General features: G+C 37.1%; 1 protein-coding gene across 2 annotated transcripts in view; it reads left to right on the forward strand.

Moving 5' to 3' along the window:
• The window catches only part of rnf144aa (ring finger protein 144aa), an 86,849-nt gene that overhangs the window by 22,996 nt on the left and 45,502 nt on the right, over positions 1 to 18,351 (forward strand). The window lies entirely within an intron of this gene.

Genomic DNA, 18,351 nt, shown 5'->3' on the forward strand with positions numbered 1-18,351 from the left:
ATGGATAATTCAGAATCTGAAATATAGCTGGATGTTCATGGCTGTTTGATATACAGTATGCGCATTTGTTCTGTATTAATGTGTCATGCTGTTTGGCTGCCATAGATATGCTTTGTTGAAGTTATATTTAGAATGATCATAATGGAACTGTCATTTGTACAGTAAGAATGTAAAGCTTTGATTTAGCTGTCATGATGGCGTGTAAAATTAATAACAATGGCAGAAGCCACAACAGTTGGAGGCACTTAGGATTCACTAAACATGTCATTTTATTACAGCTTCTTAACTAGTGAGATTTCTTTGTTCTTCTTTTTTTTTTTTTGCGAAAGAGATGTGCCTCCGCTCAGAGTTGTCATCTCATAATTACAATTATTCCAAATGTAGCATTAGTCTATAATAAACAACCCAGCAGATCATTTATTTCTGTGACTGTTATCGTTTATAAATTGTTATTGTTGAACAGTGTTTTCATATGTTGCTGGAGCCTAGCTGTGGTGATACAGTAACATCCTAACAACCTTGAAGAACGTGTTCAATTAAATGTTCTTAACAATTCACTAGTTATACAGGTCATCAGATGTTAGTTGTAGTTAATGGTTAAGCTCACAAAATGCTGGCTGTTTAGAAAGTATTAGAGCGAGAGACGCTGTTGGCATTTTCAGTTTGACCTTAACAGACGGAAAACTCGCAGGTCATTATAAATGAAGTTAAATAATACATTAATGGGCATTAATTGAAACAAATTTACTTGATCTTTGAAATGTTGTCAGAGGCTTTGTTGTAGTTATTGTTTTTATACTGGATTTTATTTATTTATCTGCTGTTTTTTAATGTATTATTTTTTAAGTTGTCAGTATTATTAGGTTTTATGATTATTATTTATTTAGTATTTTTATAGTATTATATAGTATTATTTTATTTATTTGTTTATTTTTTGTGAATGTATAAACATGAAGTAAATGTTATGTGTATACTATGTTTATAAAAAGTCTACTAAAAAAACAGTAAAAATGAATACATTAATCATGTTAACAGCACATTATATTGTAACATGTTTTTGCATATTCATATACTTTGTATACTTTGTTCATATACTGTTGTTCGTTCTTTAAAGAATTATAATGTGGGAAAATTAATTAAATTATATCTTATCCCTGTCTGATGTGTTTTGGCATCTGATTTAGGGGTGCACGAACTAAAAGGGACATTGCAATGTTTTGTTTATATATTGCAACATGAATATAATTTCACCAGTGGACTTGAATAGCTCAATTTGAAAGAATTCAGCATTTTTATAGTAATTGGGATGATTGTAGAGGACAGATAATCTACATAAATTAAACAGATAGCATTTTCTGAAGAGTCTAACTGTATTCAAGTGCAGAATTTAATTCATCAAATGTAAATTAATAACACTGCAACGTCTTTATTGTATAAAAAAATAAATACAATTAATCTAAACTACATGTCACGATCATCAGCGATCATAACTCCCAGATCGCTGGATCTCACACACAAACACACATGGACTACAATTCCTCCATTAAGGGACTACATATTCAGTCATGCCACACACATACTCACACCTGCTCCAAGTCTCTACTGATTATACTCGCACCACCTGAGCATTGTCAAAGACTGATTACACACACTATTTAAACAGCACACACTCTCACTTCCATTGCTGAGTCTTGTTATCTGTAAAGTGACATTTCAATGCGGTTTCCTAGTCTTGTTTCTCTGTGTATTTTGACCTTAGCCTTGTTTATCCAGTTCTCCCTGTCTGCCTTCCGACCTCCCACCTGTTAAAGTGACTATGATTCTGGACTGCCTTTTTACATCTGTTTGCACCTGTGTTGACCTTTGCTTGCCTGACTTGGAATAAACCTGCACGTGGATCCTAAACCTCAGTTGTCTCTCACTCCCCGTGTTAGACTACAAATGTTTTCAATTCTAATGCACAAATGGTTTAAATACTATTGAGACCCGGAAGGGACGTGATGGTGGAAAAAAAAAATCATCTTTGCATTCCCTCGCAAAACATTTTTGCAAGATAACGCAATCTTTGTGAGGGAACGCAAAAACTTTAAAAAAATAAATAAATTATATATATATATATATATATATATATATTTTTTTTTTATTATTATTAATTTATTTTTTCCTATCACTGTTTTTTTTTTACCACCCATTTTTTTTCTTCTCCCACTCAGTTTTTTTCCCCCCACCATCACGTCCCCTCCGGGTCTCCATAAAATACACTTGAAATCTCATAGTCACAGTCCTTAAAATCCAACCAAATCAAGCAAATTAAAAACTTTTATTCTACTAAAGTTAAACTTCACAATGTGACTCACAACTCAAATTTCCTAATGATGAATAAACTAAAACTGGGGCGGCATGGAGGCTCAATGCTTAGCACTGTTGCCTCACAGCAAGAAGGTCGCTGGGTCAATCGCTGGCATTTCTGTGTGGAGGTTCTCCCCGTGTTCGTGTGGGTTTCCTCGGGGTGCTCCAGTTTCCCCCACAGCCCAAAGACATGCACCATAGGCGAATTGAATAAGTTAAATTGGCTGTAGTGTATGAGTGTGAATGCGAGAATGTATTTCCCAGGTCAGGGTTGCGGCTGGAAGGGCATCCGCTGCTTAAAAACATAAGTTGGCGGTTCCACTGTGGCAACCCCTGATAAATAAAGTGACTAAGCCAAAGGTAAAATAAATGAATGAATGAAACTAATACTGAACAGATATTGCAGATCCTGCGATGTGACTATTTCTGATTTGCACTTTGTGATATTGATGCTGATTGTCCAGCCCTAATCTGATTGATCTCAGTTATTGTCTGAACGTGTTCGAAACACTACTACAATATTATCACACAAAGGCTGATGAAGAGATATGATGCTTGTAGTAAATGAGGTCAAAGTGAGTCTGTGGGTCCGGCAAATGCTTCTGCTCTTTTCAAGGATGTTCCAGTAGAAGCCATAAGTCAGATAGCGTTGAGTGAGGGAACATTGTGTTCATGTTTGCCAAGGCATGGACAAAGACATCCATATCTTGAAATATTCAGGCATCTCTACTTCTCAGCTTTCATTGTGAGCCTGACCCATTTCTTTCTGAGAATAAATAATAGAGAGGAGACTTGGAGACCAGCGCAAGGCATTTGAGATCGTCCACCTTCTGCACCTATTGCATATTTGAGCATCTAAAAACACCATAAGAGAATGAAGAGTACTGTATGGAAGAAGATAAGCTATAGACTCGCTGTGTGCTAGTGTGTTTGTGACCATCTGAGCAACAAGAAATAATGTTGGTTTGCCAAGATCAGGGATAGACAGTATGTATTTGATAGGGTTGATGAAAATGGCTCACTATTTAAATCAAAAAGGAATTTAGTGTCTTGTATTTTTGTAGTTATGGTGGCTTAAAAAAGCCAACATACAGTTATACTACATAAACTACTTCTTCTTCAGGCAAATTTCTACATGAATCTCCAAACTGGTCTGACTCTGGTTGCTATATCTTTTCCAACTGATCTGACTTACGGTTTTCCCAAAACTGACCCGGAAAAACCCAGAAAATTCCCATTGACTTAACATTGGACCAAACTTTGTGACCTCATAACTTTCCGCCAGACTGTCATACAGACTTAAGGTTGAGCTCATTTAACTCAGAGTACCAATCTGCCAATCATTGATGACCTATCAACTTACTAGCCACACCCTTGCAACCACTTACGGCACCTTAGAAACTGTCCCATAGACATCCATCTTAAAAAAAAAAACTGCCATTGACTTTACATTGGACATACTGATAACATACCAATTCATGCTAGAAACATACAAAAATACTAATCATACTAACAACATGCTAATTCATACTAAATTCATGCTAACAACATCCTAGTTTATACTAGAAACAGGCTAGCGACATGCCAGTTCATATTAAAACCATGTTAACATGCTAATCTATGCTAAAAACATGCTAGCAATATGCTAATTCATACTAGAACCATGGAAATTTATGTTAGCAACTGCCTAGCAACCACTCAGAACACCTTAGCAACCACCTAGAACAACCTAGCAACCGCCTAGCAACCACTCAGAACACCTCAGCAATGCCTTAGCAACCACCTAGAACACCCTAGCCATCGCCTAGCAACGCCTTAGTAACCACTCAGAACACCCTAGCAATGCCTTAGCAACTGCCTAGCAACACCTTAGCAACCACTCAGAATACCATATATACCACTTAGCAACCACTCAAAACACCTTAGCAACCACCTAGCAACATCTTAGTAACCACCTAACAATGCCTTAGCAACTGCCTACCAACGCCTTAGCAACCACTCAGAACACCATAGCAACTGCCTACCAACCACTCAGAACACCCTAGCAACCACCTAGCAACATCTTAGCAACTGCTGAGCAAACACTCGGAACACCCTAGCAACCAGCTTGCAACATCTTAGCAACCACCTAGCAATGCCTTAGTAACCACTCAGAACACCCGAGCAACTGCCTAGCAACACCTTAGCAACCACCTATAACACCCTGGCAATGCCTTAGCAACCACTCAGAACACCATAGCAACTGCCTAGCAACCACTCAGAACACGCTAGCAACCACCTAGCAACATCTTAGCAACCAATTACCAATGCCTTAGCAATAACTTAGCATCCACTCAGAACACCCTAGCAACCACGTAGCAACACCTTTGCAACGACCTAGCAACTACTCAAAACACCTTAGCAACTGCCTATCAATGCCTTAGCAACCACTCAGAACACTCTAGCAACCACCTAGCAACACCTTTGCAACCACCTAGAACACCCTAGCAATGCTTTAGCAACCCCTTTGAACAACCTAGCAACTGCCTAGCAATGCCTTAGCAACCGCCCAGTGGTCGATCGAGCAACCACTCAGAATATCATAGCAACCACCTAGCAACACTCCAACCACTGCCTGGAACACCCTAGCAACACCTTATCAACCGCCAAACAACCACTCAGAACACCTTAGCAACTGCCTAAACAAACAGTCAAAATGCCCTAGCAACCACTCAAAACACCCTAGCAAGCACCTAGCAACACCTTAGCAACGACTCAGAACACCCTAGCAACCACCTAGCAAGAAACATGCCAATCCATACTAGAAACCTGCTAACCTATATGTAGTTTTCTCTTTATGCCAGCTGCTTCTTAAAAACTTCAATTATTTAATCTTTAAAACTACTTCAAACTTTCAGACGAGGCTTTCTTAAGCCACCATAAGCCACATTTGTCTATGAACTTTTCTAGTTTTAAAATAACTGTATTGTAAGAAGTCTACATGGTGATATCATAAAATGCGGCCTCTGATTGGTACTTTCTGAGTTATTTGCCTAGAATTGAGATCAGAACAGATAGAAAATGATTTATATTGAAGGAGGTGGTCAATGCTTGGATGGAAATGATGCATCACATAATAACAGACAAATAGCAGTGGTAGATTCAGGAGCAAGTCAACAATCATTGAAAATAGTGTACTGCTCAATGCTAAGAACAGTAATCTGTAATGGCAGTATAGTGTACAATTTGGCATCAGCATCTTTGGTTAAGAAATGAGAAAGAATAAAATCAGTCTTTAAGAACAGGATGTGGAGCCCCTCAAAACATCATCATTAGTCTCAGTCTCAGTGCTGCAGGTGGAAATGCAGAGAAACTTTAGAAATATAGAACACCTAAAGATGGTGTATTGGGTGTTTTAACTGGTAAACCGAGCTTCTTTCAGTTAAAAAAGAAATGAAATATCTTGGGAGAATGTGGATACTGTACAATTAATAGTAGCTTTGGATGGACTGCTGGAGATGCCAATAAAATATGACAAACAGTTAGGGATGTAACAATTCATCGAGAGCCGGTTGAAAATCAATTCAAATATGTGTTGATTCAAACCATTGTAAATCTGCGAAGATCTCAGCTTTTGCCAGAAAACATTAATTTTCTAGTATTTATTTAAAAAAAATATGTCAATCCCAGCACAGTCACAGTTTTAGTTTGTTTGTATTAAAGAGGCTTCTTTATTTTGTATTGTTCAGTTGTGGGGGCGATAATACGGTGGCGCAGTGGGTAGCACGATCGCCTCACAGCAAGAAGGTCACTGGTTCTAGTCTCGGCTCGATCAGTTGGCATTTCTATGTGGAGTTTGTATGTTCTTTGCATGGGTTTCCTCCAAAGATGGGTAGGCTAAAATTGTCCGTAGTGTATGAGTGTGTGTATGGATGTTTCCCAGTGATGAGTTGCAGCTGGAAGGGCATTCGCTGCGTAAAATGTGCTGGATAAGTTTTATACATAGAATTTATAGAAATTATAGAATTTATACATACACTATGGAAATCAGAAAAATATGAAGTGTAAGACCAATTTATTTAAAACATATTCAATTTTGAACACTAAATCATCTTTACTTTTTGAAGTATGTCATAAAGTATTTCAGATTGGAGATATCTTTAATACTTCATTGGCTGTTTCAAAAGCTAGTAGTTGATCTGCACGTGCTCTGTACTGTCTAGTTAAAGGGGTGGTCCACTACAATATTATATTTTAAACTTTAGTTGATGTGTAATGATGCTGTGTGAACATATACAACATCTCTGAATGTAATATGCTCAAAGTTCAATGCAAAGGGAGACATTGGCTTTTACAACGTTAGCTTAGCAAAGCCTACAGCGAACGAAGTTTGGGGACTACAAAAATTTACATCCGGGCTAGTGAGATCATAAACGCTTCAGGTTACACCCATTCCCCACGCGCACACACCCTGCGCAGCAAAGGGGCATGGCCAGAGGTGCTGTAAAGTTATAACAGAGGAAGCTAAAATGGCATCCGAACGCTACTTTTCCACAGAACTTCTGTTTCTGTATTTGGGCTTTCAAAGGACACGACACAGAGAGAAGTGCTTACAGTTTAATTTTAATTGTGTTCCAGAGAATTATACAAAATATATAGCTCTAGCATTTGACAAAGGACAGCTTCCAGAATCTCTTTCAGTTCAGTGGTGGATTTGGTTAAAACTCCTCCAATAAACAAAGCTGTGGATTGTGAGCCACAACCTGTAAGTATTTTTATTTGTTAAAACTGATCTATTACATGCTCGGTTTCTAGCGTTAACGGTATCTTGTAGAGCAAGTACATAAACAAGCATGTAAACAACAGCAAATGCTGTTTGGCACCACTAACAATTTAGCTACAAATTCACATTTATCAGTCAAACTGCTGTAAACATCCACAATCTTCAGTGGCGCTGCAGTGTCTCTCTATGCTGCCGCTTTCCCTGCGTTCTACATCTCAAATAACAAACGCACAAAAGATATGTGAACATTTTATATTACTTACACATGCTTACTCTGAATATATGTAAAAGACACTTGTCAGATTTTATTTTAGATAGCATGCGTGAGGTTCAGCTGTGTGCTCTTCATTTTCTGTCAGATCCAGGCACAAACTGATACAGCCGGTTAACAGCTACTCTGACTGACAGTGTTTGTTTACACAGCGCAAAAGCATGTGCTTGAATGCGCATGACACCTCCTGGTGACGTAGAGCAGAGCCGCAAATCACAGCACATTATGTTAGCTGACCAATCAGAGCCTCTTGAGGGCAGGCCTTTCAGAAGAATTAGGAATATGACAGTCGTTTTTGTGAAGCATGAGCACACATTGCTTTGCATCTTATAAACACAACCAAGCCTTAAAAACACGCTCTGGACCACCCCTTTAATAAAGAGGAAAGATGTGTGCCTAAAGATGTCAAAGTAGCACAATATATAACACAAATATATTATACTCCAGCCTATACAGACTGTTCAAAAACTCTTTACTTTTATACTTCACAGCACAATATGAATAAAGAGTTATTTAAAACTCCATTTTTCAATAATATTCAGCTGCAGGCCTGTAGAACCACACAAGTTTTAGGCAGGTTACGACGGATGTTAATGTTATTAACGTCTTCTCGGACATCATCATCAATATAATTTTATATATATTGTTGATAAATATTGTACACAATAAACAATAGTGTTTACTATTTCACAAATAATATTGCGATCGAGACGGGCGATGGGAAGTGTTGTTTCCGATCGCCATTCAATATCAGTCATCATAGATGATCAGCCATAATTTATCTGACTGAGTCAATATAGCAGATACTCGTTTGCTGGCCATGCTGAACGATCTAAATTGGACTGGTTTCATTTATATAATGGATTCATTTATCATGAAGCAAATAATAGCAAGTTAATATAGGCAAGAATACATGTTTATATGTTATAATCTTTTTACATGTAATAAATGTATAACACTATATCAATATTTTATCAAGCGATTTATTAGTATTTATTTGCTTAATTTTCTAATAACTTTTGTATTAAAGATTTCCCACATTAAATACTAATTTATAGTAATTTATATAAGCAATATATTGTTTTTAAACCATAAAGTATTGGTAATTTGTTGTAATTATAGTTGCAACAAATTTAGCATTACAAACAAATTAACTGTTAATAATTAATTAAAAATTCTGTAAATATATATATATATATATATATATATATATATATATATATATATATATATATATATATATATACTAAATATAAACGGTACTAAACGGTAGCAACTAGAAGATAGTAGTTTAATCAGTTAAGATAAAATATTATATAAACTATATTATATATTGTTTAAATGATTAACTATAGTAATTAATTTTAATGTGACACATAATTATTTGCTTTTTATATTTTATAACAAATAGATTTTAACCAAGTATGATAATATTAAGATCCTGAATTCGTTTATTACAGTTAATCCTACAATTAGACAGTCTATTGTGTTTTCTTTGTGAATATGGACAAGTGAATAAAGTCATAAGTGTTTAACCAATTTTTTTATTTACATAATTTGAGTTAAAAACGGCGTAGATGTTAAAATGATCGTTACGATATAATAATGATATAATGACTGAAATGGGAAACCATATTCGTGAAATTCAATAGGTGGCGATAATGCTCCTAAGGAGTTAGTTAGTTATGGTTTGCCTAGATCGTGTATGCTAGAATGTGTGTGCCTGAAACGTGTGTGGTTCTGCAGGTCTGCAGTTGGATATATCTCCCATTTTTAGCAATTTTGAGATTTCATGTCCCAACGGCTTGTTTTGACATCCTTCAGGAATCAAGTATCATTTAGCAGGGTCAAACCTCCATGTAGTTTGCAGTTGTAAGATCCTGAATAGGCTGAACATGCATGTGTTTACATTGTGTTTTATGTAATGAGCACATGCAGCAGTGATGCATTTACACAGACTGCAAAAAACGACTATATGCACTGTATTTACATGCCAGGCCATAAGGTAAACAGAAGATTTTAAAGCTAGTTTCAACTCTTTTTGTGATGAGTTGAAAGTCACTGGAGGCTAAATACTGTACCTTACTTTACCTTTTATTGTATCAACAAAAAAAACAGTACACATATTCTTAAGAATATCACTTTTGACTTCCACAGGGAAAAAAAACAATGCGCTGAATTGACGTGAGGGTGAGTAAAGGATAATAGATTTATATTTTTTTGTGTGAACTGAGATAAGGATTTTTCATAATGTTGTAAATCAGATTACATGATAAACGATCGCTCTCTTTTGTTCAGTGATCTGATAAGAAGCTGCAGTGAGGATAAGTCGACATTCTCTCTGAGGGCTGCATTGTTGAAGATTATGTTGTGCTTCTCCTCGATATTGTTTCTATGTTGTAAAGTGATAATTGCATTCTGAGTAATACAGCTCGGTGAACTTTATCATGCACCACCTCTTCTCACACAACATTTATCACAGCAGACCTTGATGAATGATGTGAAGGGTGGGTAAACTGGAATGGGAATTGTTTGGAATGAACAATTCAGCTTCCGATCCATCTTAATTATTCAATTAAACATCATTTCAGCACTTTCTGAAAGAAGCACATCCCTGAGTTAATGTTTTTAACTGTATGTGCTAAACAAACCACAACAGAAAATCAGCCTAAAGATATCTTGCACATCTGTTTCATGAGGTATCTTTCTCTGTGTTGCTCTGAAGTGGTTGAGGATGGTGTGGTGGGCAGAGAGAGAGAGTGTCAGAGATAGATGGATGTGGACGAGTGAGACAGGTTGTGACAGGCTGAAGGCAGAGTGATGTAAGACCTCTGAGCTCAACCAGCTAAATCAGCTCTCTTTGGGATCTCTGTTCTTGAGACACAGGAGGCTGCGCACTGGTGCATTATCAAGCCGTCAATACCTCACGCCATTTGACTGTATCAAGCGGAAACAGTTGAGACTTTTTGAGGAAATGATAAATGAGAGCTTAAGTGCTCTTTAAGTTTCAACTCAGAAGAGCAAACCTTCAGTATTCTCTACATAAACGCCATTGCTTTAATGTGGGTTAAGAAAAAGGTCATAAAGGGTTAGTTCACACAAAATGTAATATTCATTCATTCATTTTCTTTTCAGCTTAGTCCTTTTATTAATCTGGGATCGCCACAGCGGAATGAACCATCAACTTATCCAGCACATGTTTTATGTAGCGGATGCCCTTCCAGCTGCAACCCATTTCTGGGAAACATCTTGCATTCAAAGACTTTCGTTCATCTTCATTCATTCATTCGTTTTCCTTCGGCTTAGTCCCTTATTTATCAGGGGTCGCCACAGCGGAATGAACCTGTTTATCTTTTTAGTGATATTTCAGAAGAAATTCGAGAGCTCACTCATCCTCCATAGGCAGCAATTTGCCCGAGACAGTCAAAGTCCTTAAAAGGTCCCATGGTTGCAAGGCATCCCTGTGCAAACTGCTGATTTTCAGGTTCTGCGTTCTGGTACAGCAGCAAAATTATTGATTATTATGCTGGAATGAGAGAATAGTTCCTATATCAGCCTAGAACAGGGGTCACCAATCTCGTTCCTGGAGGTCCGGTGCCCTGCTGGGTTTAGCTCCAACTTGCCTCAACACATCTGCCTGGGTGTTTCAAGTATACCTAGTAAGACCTTGATTAGCTTGTTCTGGTGTGTTTGATTAGGGTTCGAGCTAAAATCTGCAGGACACCGGACCTCCAGGAACAAGTTTGGTGATCCCTGGCCTAGAAGATAGCAATTTAATATTTAAACAGCTTGGCTAAAACTAGGCTAAACTTGGGCTGTCAGTGAAAATCTAATAGACATCTAAGAATAGCCCAAAACTAGACTAGTTGTCAAATAGACAGGTTAGACAGACTTTGGGCCCTATCATACACCCAGCGCAAAATATTATTTTCTAGCCTACATAAATATAAAAACTATACTTTCATGCCTTCTTCATCTCGGGGGGCTTAAATAGAATAAATAGATTTATTCATAAAAATTTGCTTTTGTATAATGTTATTATTATTAGCAGTATTATTTATTATAAGCATATTTATACTTGTTTTATTAAAAACAAGCTTAGATTTGCCCACCTGTCAGGTTTTAGACATATGGGGCACAGCATGTGTATTTGGATATAACTCAGTTGTTTGAACACACTTCGTTATTATTGTTCATTTATTCGTTTGCTGGAAATTAAAACTGAATTTATAAATAGTTTTGAAACAAATCTGCGCTTAACAAACAAAATTAATTAAAGGCTTATGGATGTCTGTGCGTACAACTTGTTTCCTTGTCCACGAGAATGAAAGCGAAAGTAAATAATGAGGAGGCTCACCTCTCATTCTCACACTGTAGATGCTCTGTTTAACTGTTTTCTTGCAAGTGAAATGCTCAGTTTTTCCATTTACAAAGTCCGCCATGTAAATAGCAAATGCGCTTGGCGTGACGCAACTGACTCTTAAAGGGAATAGGAGATGAGACTCTGATTGGATAATTCTCAAAACACCTATAACTCATTAAGAAAATAAGCTCAACCCTTTTAGACCATGCACCATGGCGCAAAGCGAATTTTTATTTAATTCTTAGATTAACAAAAGTGGATTCCGACACACTCTTATTGCTTTTGCGCCCTGCGCTTTGCACTTTGCGCATAGATCATCAAAATAGAGCCCTTTATATGTGTAATCACTCATTTCTGGTTATTTGATGACTGGTCTAGTTTTCAGACTATTCTTGGAGACGTCTATTCGATTTTCACTGACAGCCCAAATTTAGCCTGATTTTAGCCAAGTCAACTATGTTTAGACGTCTATTAGACATCTGTCTTTTAAAAACAAAAATATGCTTGAACAAAAGTGGTTCAATAACCACTTTTGTTAATATATTTAGTGATATTTAGGATGTAATTCGAGAGCTCACTCATCCTCAATATAGGCAGCAATGATCCAGAGACAGTCAAAGACAGACGATAAATGCAAACAGACAATTTTTTAGGCACTGCATAATATCATTGCGCCTGCTACAGCCGTGGTATACGGGAGCCAAATTCCTTGATTATTATGCTGGAATAAGAGTATGTTTCCTATATCAGCCTAGAAGATATTGATTTATCATTTTCTTTTGGTCTTAGTACACGATGTAACTACAGAAGCATCAAGCTTTAAAGGAAAGTTTTTTTCTCGTGTTTTTCTCTCTTTCTCTTTCTGCACCCCTCACATTTTTCTGTAGCTTATATATATATATATATATATATATATATATATATATATATATATATATATATATATATATATATATATATATATATATATATATATATATATATATACACATATAAGAAGTGGCCGCTTTGTAGGAAAATATATCCATATTTTAAGATAGTCGTTCATTTGTATACATCTATTCACACACACACACACACACACACACACACACACTTCATACATTTTTTAATATCATTTTTTTCAGGGTTTCCAAAAGCTATTGAGTGCAATAATTACAGCCTGTTTTAAAACTCCGTAATTCACTAAAGGACACTGATAATAAGAAATCTGTCCATAGTATAAATGTGCATGTAACAACTTAATTTTCTGTCCCTATTATGTAAAATCAACCTTTGGAAGCTGTTTGGGCAGAACTGTGTGTAGGTATAGTGTGTACACAGTACTATTAAAAGAAATATAAACACAACAAGTCTCTCTTTTTTCAATTTCAGGTTAAAATAGGATCCAAATCCTAGAAATTTTGAGGCCTACAACATTGTAATGTAGCAGTGTGTGTTTTCCCCGCTCACCGATATTGATTGACATGCCCGTATTACATTGTCTCATTATTAACGCGGATAATCGTTTCCACAAGACAGGATTTGCAAAGAAACTTCCCAGCAACCAATTTTGTGTTTAATAGATGTCTAATAAACATCTAAACGTAGATAGCTTGGCTAAAACAAATCTAAACTTGGGCTGTAAGTGAAAATCTATGAAAAGGCCAAAACTAGACTAGTGATCAAATAGACAGATTAGACAGACTTTGTCACATCGCCGGCTCGTTCCTGCTGCACCAATCACCATTCTCCCTCACCATCACGTTCCCTTAGCACTAGGGCTGGGCGATAATTCAATATCAATAATTATCACGATATATATTTTTTTTGATAAAACAATAATGACAGTTCCATAATTGTTCGATAATATTTACGCACTATGCGTAACGCTGCGCAGGCATTTTGCAGCCTTCCCTTCCAGGTGCCGCACGCAGTACAAGTTTACAGCCATACAGTGTTAGTTGCACTTAGGGGTAAGAAAAAAATAAAGTAAAAAAGGTCACAGATTGATGTTGACAAGAAACATCACTAAACATCAGTAGTCTGGAGCTACTTAGTCTTTTGCAATCCGACACTGCAAACTGCGCAGAGCACTCGTGTCATCAAAAACACCACAAACCTGTTTCATTATTTAAAACAATTACACCCTTATGAAGATGCTAATAAAATTACGGACCCAAACAACTGTTGGTAAACCAACACAGCTACCCAGCAGAGTTTCATGTCATCATTTTCGAAAGCAGTGCCTTACCAGAAAAAAAAACCCTGAAAAGACAAACGAAAGATATGACAGACAACACAATCTCAAACACATCTCAATGAACACTTGATGCTTGCTGTAAACTACAAGCTGCATTATTTAAGGGCATTTGTTACGACATTGATAGGAACTTTTGTTGTCAAGCATATGTTTCCTTTTTAATATTAAGATATTTTCTTTGGAATTTTTAATACATATTGTCCCTCATCGGCGGTAAAAGAACCAGCCTTTATAAAGGACATAATCACCGAGGAGAAATCAGATGCTGAAGACATAATCTTTAAAATAATGACATATTAAAAATGCAGCAAATATATGACAGACAACAACACGGTGGATCATTAATAAAATCCTTATTTTCCATGGAGTGAAGCATCATCCACCCACAGTTGTTTAAGATGGGCACGAACTAAAAATATATACACTTTATATATTTTTATTTGAAAATGTATCTTTTTGCAATGAATTTCATTTTGTATAATGTGTAACTTACTTCTAATTTAAACGAAGAACGTATAACATTTGAGGTGAAGCGCTTCAAAACAAGTCCGCTATAGTATGCTTTAGCGCCAAAACACTGTTTTCACGATTTCAGTTTTTAATTTATTAACGAAGCGCGGTTTGAGCAGCATGAGCTGGACAGTCTTTACAAGCTCTTCACAGCAGTTTTCTTAGGTTACCTCGGAAGAACAAACTCGGTCAGAGAGCTCAGAAACCCGATGAGTGAATGGAGAGGCTCCCCGCATGTCTCACTGTGATGCGCTATTTATAAAATGATGGTCTGCATAGGCCTATTCATGCCAGTCTGTGAGGTAAAATTAAACCTTGGATATAACCGAGATCTGCGCATAATAGGTTTTTTTATGCGTCCTGCAATATGCGATGTCAAGAGTGTGACTGCATAAGTAAGGTAAACTGCACACACTTGATGATGTAATGCATCGCGTCTCACAGCGCAAAGCATAACTCAACTTTTAAATGTCCATGGTTAATCAGTCATTGATAAGGTCTATCGATTAAAGGATTATTGACAATCAATCGATCATCAATTAAGAGTTAACATCCCTAAATAAAATAGCCTGTACATTAAAGGATATTTCATCCTAAATTCCCCATACTCACCATTAAAAGGACAGTTCATCCAAAACTGAAAATCCTGTGACCATTAACTAACCTTTTACTTGTTCCAAACCTGTTTTATTTTATTTATTTATTTTGATGTTGAACAATAATATCCAATAACTTGTAGGTCTTTGGTTGTTAAAAACTTGAACAGTAAATGCTGAATTAAGATTGTTCTTTTGTTTATTATTTCATTATTTATATTGTCAGACAGCTTAAACATTTCACAAAATGTGTTAAATCAGCTGCACCACGCGATTGGCATGCTGAAAATCCTATAAATTTAATAGATATAAAGATTTGACATTTATCGTGATAATTATCGAAATCGGCTGATTTGAAAAAAAATATTGTGATAATTTTTTTGGCCAAATCGCCCAGCCCTACTTGGCACCAATCATCGCTCTCCATCTCCTGCCAACTCTCATCACACTCGAGCACTATCACCTGAATACTAATTGGATACACCTGCACCAGCAATCACCGTTCCCCTCTATAGCCTCCGCGATTCCAGTCAGTCAGTGGCTGGAATCAAAGTTACAAGGTTCACCTCTCCTTCTCGCCTTCTTCCATGGATGTTTCCCCTCTTCCTGTGGACATTTTCTACCTGTGGTCAATCTGTGAAAAAGGGAAGTGACTGTTATTTTCTGACGATTGAATGAAGGTCCTTGTTTACTTGATGAACCGTTGACAAGACTGATCACTATCCATGAATATTCACTTGCCTGCTTCCTCCTGCTGAACAGTCCACATTGTTTTGAATAAATTGATCAAAAGAATAACCCTTGTCTTCTTAGTGTGACCTTGACACTTAAAGCTGCGGTCACACTGGGCTTTTCCTCCCATAGACTTCCATTCATGCGAATGCGTCAGACCGGAAACGCGGGGTCATGCATCACGTTTCGTAGGTCGCTGCGGTGCAAAGTTCAATCTTGGTGAACTCTGACCTGCGAAATCGCATCACTTGACTGCGTGAGACCAATCGAGGATCAAAACATGACCTCTCTGGACAGAAAATTAAAATATGGAGCAATCGCTCACTTTTTTTTTAAATTTCTAATCATCTTCTTTAATCCCGCCCCTTTTCGTAGCGCCGCACGACAGAATTTTGCACACACAAACTCTGGTGTGACCGCAGCTTTACGTGTGTACTCATTCATTTCTGTTTATTTGCTGACTGGTCTAGTTTTGGCGTCTTAGATTTTTACTGACAGCCCAAATTTAGCCAAGACTACTACGTTTAGACATCTATTTGACCTCTTTTAAATGCAAAAACTACTTGCTGGGTTGGATTAAATTTTCAACTGTCTGGGATCCAACTGCTTTTCAAGAAGCAATTTATATTTTTATAGCATTTTGAACTATACTTCCTGAGCTACACAGCAGCATAGATGCATTATATATCGCACAGCAAATGTTGTAACGACATTTGTGTGTTTCTCATTCATCTTGCTTGTGTGTTATTTGTGATTGTGGCACTTTGTTTCATTCTGTCTGAGTTGCTGTCTGTCATTTTGCCGTTTAACCTACCCTGCCCAGGCATAAAGATTTGGCATAAGGCTAGCACAGCAAGCATTCATCCGGCACTGGCGTACAGCATGTGGGCCAAACATGGCCCAGGTTTGGCAGAGGTGGCACCATCTTTAAGGCAGCACAAGATTTGGGTCAGATGTAAAATGTAGTATTTGGTCCAGATGTTAAACATTAATATGTGGGCCATGCAAGTTTGGCCTGTCTTGACCCACATTTAAAATATATTAAAATAAGTTTTGAGTAAAGAGAAATTCTACCAATCCATTAACCTTGAGAAAAAAGCAAGCCCATAATGTGCCTAAAGCGCAATGCTTCATGGGTTTATCAATTTCATTGCAATCTTGACAGACAAACCTCTCTGGCCCAGCTATGAGTTATTAACTTGGCTGAGACTTGACCCAGATATGGTTCATGTTTGGCCCTTGTCTGGAAGCCAGCCTTGGTCCAGTCATGTAACATAATTTACTGCAGCATGTGGGCCAAGCCAAACCTGATTTTGTGGGCCAGAGAAAATTTGCTATGTGTGTGTGGTTATCCTTCTCTAAAGAAAAATGTTTCAAGAGTGGGTGTTGAACAATTCAACCTGGCCCAAAATCTGACATTTTCAACAGGGTTTATTAAATAATGGAGACACAAAAGACCTATTTTATATCTTGTAAAAAGGACAAAGTTGGAGTTCTTTATATGGGAAATTCACTGAAAATCCGTGGTCATTTTTGAGTGACAGGCTAATTATCTAATCTGATTTAATGGTTTATGCTAAGCTAAGATAAAAGTGCACCTGCCAGACCCAGAGGTCAGCTAGATAAATTAAGAAATGGTAAAATGCAACCGTTTAAATCTAGGAGAGTTGTAAAATGAGCCCTTTTCCAAAAAAAAAAAAAGTGGTGTTCCTTTTATTACAATCAAATAAAATGCAGTATCTTTTTTCTTAAAACACAAAAGAAGATATTTGAAAGAATGCTGGAACGAGTTGGCATCCATATTATTTGTTTCCTTCCAAAGAAAGTCCATGGCTACCAGTTCAACAGAAAAACATTTATATATAGAAGGGTTGGCACCACTTGAGGGTGAATATATTTTAATTTGTGGATGAACTGTCCCTATCCTACTCTTTTGTTATCGAAATAAATCTTTGCCAAAATTGCAAACCCCAGTGATATCTTCTGAGTGCTAGCTCCAAAGCTTACTGAAATGTTTATAAAAGCCTCCTGAATGATTTTTGAGTGTGATAAGCATAAGATATCTGACTGAAGTATCTTCCCTCATCCTGCCACAAGTGCAAAACACACCATGCCTCAGGTGCCCGTAGTGCCATCGGCAGAAGCATTTGTGCCTCATTTCCCCCGTTACCCATCAACCAAGTACTGATGTTCTCACTTCCTGTAAACACTTAAAAACACGAGCCTCTTGTAGCACAGCGGCCCACTTCAGCCTGAGAAAATAAAAGCGTCTCATAGTCGAGACTTCCAAAAATAACCCTCTCTGAAAAAATGCAAAAAAGGAGAGTCGTAGGCAGAGAGTAAAGATTCTCTCTCTCTCTCTCCTGACCTTCTCATTTAAGGAGCACCACGCAGTGAAGTCATCTTTCGTTCAGTAGCTGAAGAGGAAAAATTGCTCTGTCTATCCGGCCCGACTTCTCTTTCTATTACAGTCAGACTAGAGTAGCGAAAAGCATTTCATGGCCAGGCCTATGGTTACATAATCTG

The sequence above is a fragment of the Danio aesculapii genome, chromosome 17, assembly GCF_903798145.1.
Source record: "Danio aesculapii chromosome 17, fDanAes4.1, whole genome shotgun sequence".
NCBI classification, from domain to species: domain Eukaryota; kingdom Metazoa; phylum Chordata; class Actinopteri; order Cypriniformes; family Danionidae; genus Danio; species Danio aesculapii.